Raw genomic sequence first — 3,441 nt, forward strand, 5'->3', positions numbered from 1 at the left:
AATAGTTCAACCTCAAAAACCATCATTTCCACTTTTTAAGACGGTGGACATTTTCTCCCAGCTAACGTGATTGAGCCTTCTGTGCTTTTTGGTAATGGGCAAAGGCAGTTAGTGTGTACGGGTAGAACGACTTATTTATTTGAACAATTCACTGTTCTCTCGAGAAAAAAAAATGCAATATTTCTACGTGAGATCCCCACAAACCTTGCCAGGTATGGGGTGGGATTTTGTGTGTGTGACAGGCTGTGTTGTCAGATCAGACAGAAGCGCAAGGCATCATGAGCGGCATTGTTTATTCTGTGTGTCTTCAGATCCTGTGAACCCTGCCTTTGTCTGTGTGAAGCAGACCCGTTCACCTACCCCTCCTGCTCACGCGGGTGGGTCCTCAACATCCCTGGCTGCTCTGGCCCCCAGCCACCCTGCCTGGTATCCCCTTTCCATCCTTGGTGTATGCAAAGTGCTTTCCCTCATCCTGCCCTGCCCGTAAGTGGTCTCCCCTCTTTCTGAAAGTTTGCCTCTGCAGCCATGACCTTTCACCTTCCTCTGGCCTTTTGAATTCGGCTGAGTTCTGCCTCGGTCTTTTTATTTCTTTGTTTTGGGAGAGAGACAGCAGGCGAAGGGCAGAGAGAGAGGGAGAGAGAGAATCCCAAGCAGGTGCGGGCTGGAGCCCGATGCGGGGCTCGAACTCATGAACCACGAGATCATGACCTGAGCCGAAATCAAGAGTCAGACACCTAACTGACTGAGCGCCCCCCCCAGGCATCTGTCTCTGTCATGTTGTAACTGTGGCTTCCCTGATGGTTGCCACATGATCCTGAGACAGAGAGATGAACTCTGTCTGTAACTCACAGTTATGTAGAACTCAGCTCTGTCACCCGGGTCGGCGTGAGGAGTAGAGAATTAAAGAGTTCTTTGCACCAAGCTGTATCTGCTTATGAAGATCTAAAGGGGTTTATTGTGCAGAAGGTATGTTTTCCAGGCCTTACAAAATCCTCAGACAATGTCATATTTCGCTTTAAATGAGTACAAGTCTACAACACTCAGCAGTCAGGATGGCTCACGTTTACCATTCCGAGTGCTGCTGGTCCTTCATACTCCGCTGATACAACCGTTCAGAAAACAGTCTGAAGTTACAAGCTACGTGCAAGGTACCTTTTACTCATGACCAAACACCTTCATTCCTAGGTACACGCATAGATGCCCGCACCAGGGCCATGTTATTAATCATACCCCCAAGCTGCAAACACAAATCCGTTGAGGGAATAAGTAAATCCGTACAGGCTCACGTACGGGGAGGCTATACAGCAGCATGAGGACAAGCTACCAATTCTAATGCAGGTGGATCCGGCCAACACTATGCTGAATGAAAAAACTCAGACACAAGAAGGGACTTACTGATGGTGTGTTTTATATCAAGTTCTAAAAACACTGGCAACATGAACCAAAAGTATCGAAGACACGTGCTTAGTTGGTAAAATTTTACGGAAAAGCCAGGGCCGTGACATCCATAGGAGGCTAGTGGTCGACTTTGCAGGAATAGGACAAAGAAGGGTGTGGGTGACGGTCTGAGGCCCTCTGGAATGCTGGCCGTGGATGCCTCCTACCTGGGCTGTGGCTGTGTTATTGGGATCTGCACGGTGACAGCCGCTCAACTATTCCTGCACACGCGTTAGCGCCTTTCTGTGGTAGTGCTATAGCTTACTGGTTAAAGACTGGCGCGTTTATTTCATGCAGACTTTTGGGAAAAGTCAGGTTTTTCCTCCCTGTTTAGGGCAGTTTCTTTAAGCAGATGTATTGATTTTATTAACCAAAATAATGCCCCGCACGTGTGAAGACACCTTCCGTCTTCCAGAACACGTAGGCTCTTTGCTTTGAGTTCTGAATCCATCAGGCGACCCGGGTCTCTGCCCGACCAGCTCTCTGGCTCCACTGTCAGGCTGTGAGCCTTCCGGAAGGGGCTGAGGATTCATGACAGGAAGAGGCTCTTCTCCTACTAAGGCTGCCCCTGCCTCCTAACGGTCCTTCACTAAAAATGGTTGAAGAGAGGTCTGGAGTTTAGTTCACGGCCATGCGCAAATGTCCGCTTCTTCATTCCAATGGCCGTGCCAGGATAATATAAGATGTCGGCATTGGATGACACCGAGGGAGAGGCACATGCAAACCCCTGTACCATCTTGCCAGCTTCTGTGTCAAGCTAAAGAAATTCCAAAGTGCCAAGTGTATTACACGTCACATCTTCTCTTTCCTCTTAGCAAAGAAGACAGAGAGTCCTGGAGGAAAGAATGTAACCAATACTTCTTAAGTTCCTACAGAAGAGAGAGAATTGCAAGTCTTCAGAGAGAAAGAAAGAAAGAAAGAAAGAAAGAAAGAAAGAAAAGGAAGGAAGGAAGGAAGGAAGGAAGGAAGGTGGAAGGAAGGAAGGAAGGAAGGAAGGAAGGAAGGAAGGAAGGAAGAGAAAGAAAGAAAGAAAGAAAAAAAGAAAGAAAGAAAGAAAGAGGAAGGAGGGAGGGAAGGAAGGAGGGAAGAAATAAAGAATGAATGGAGGGAGGGGGAAGGAAGGAAGGGAGAAAGAAAGAAAGAAAGAAAGAAAGAAAGAAAGAAAGAGGAAGGAGGGAGGGAAGGAAGGAGGGAAGAAATAAAGAATGAATGGAGGGAGGGAGGGAGAAAGAAAGAAAGGAGGGAGGGGGAAGGAAGGAAGGGAGAAAGAAAAAGAAAGAAAGGAAAGAAAGAAGGTGGAAGGAAGGAAGGAAGGAAAGAAGGAAGGAAGGTGGAAGGAAGGAAGGAAGAGAAAGAAAGAAAGAAGAAAGGAGAAAGAAAGAAAGAAAGAAAGAAGAAAGAAAGGAAGAGAAAAAGAAAGAAAGAAAGGTGGAAGGAAGGAAGGAAGAGAAAGAAAGAAAGAAGAAAGGAAAAAGAAAGAAAAAAAGAAAGAAGAAAGAAAGGAAGAGAAAAAGAAAGAAAGAAAGAAAGAAAGAAAGAAAGAAAGAAAAAGAAAGAAAGGAAGGAAGGTGGAAGGAAGGAAGGAAGGAAGAAAGGAAGGTGGAAGGAAGGAAGGAAGGAAGAGAAAGAAAGAAAGAAGAAAGGAGAAAGAAAGAAAGAAAGAAAGAAAGAAAGAAAGAAAGAAAGAAAGAAAGGAGGGAGGGAGGGAGGGAGGTAGGAAGGAAGGAAGGAAGGAGCAGTTACTTCCCGCGTCATCCTCCAAACGCCCCCCCCCCTCGCTCAGCCTTCCGGATGGAGGGTCGGCCACTGGTTGGCGGGACCGGAGGATGCCCCGTGGGGGAGCGGCTCCCGCACCACCGGGTTCACTGTGCCAGCGTCTTCCCTGCAGCACACACGCTCCTCTGCGCATGCCTGCCCTGCAGAGGAGACCTGCGGTTGGCTACGTCTTTAGTGACGCAGACAATACCGGGGCGTGGGCAGCGCTGAATTATCCGAGTTCATCTG

General features: G+C 47.6%; 1 long non-coding RNA gene across 1 annotated transcript; it reads right to left on the reverse strand.

Annotated features, from left to right (window-relative positions):
• Nucleotides 1-1,388: 1,388 nt before the first annotated feature.
• LOC122237091 lies at nt 1,389-3,338 on the reverse strand. The gene is made up of 2 exons (XR_006215302.1): nt 3,181-3,338; nt 1,389-2,270 (listed from the first exon to the last, which is right to left on the reverse strand). It is a non-coding gene; the product is annotated as an uncharacterized LOC122237091 (long non-coding RNA).
• Nucleotides 3,339-3,441: the final 103 nt, after the last annotated feature.

Source organism: Panthera tigris, chromosome A3, assembly GCF_018350195.1.
Source record: "Panthera tigris isolate Pti1 chromosome A3, P.tigris_Pti1_mat1.1, whole genome shotgun sequence".
Taxonomy (NCBI): Eukaryota; Metazoa; Chordata; class Mammalia; order Carnivora; family Felidae; genus Panthera; species Panthera tigris.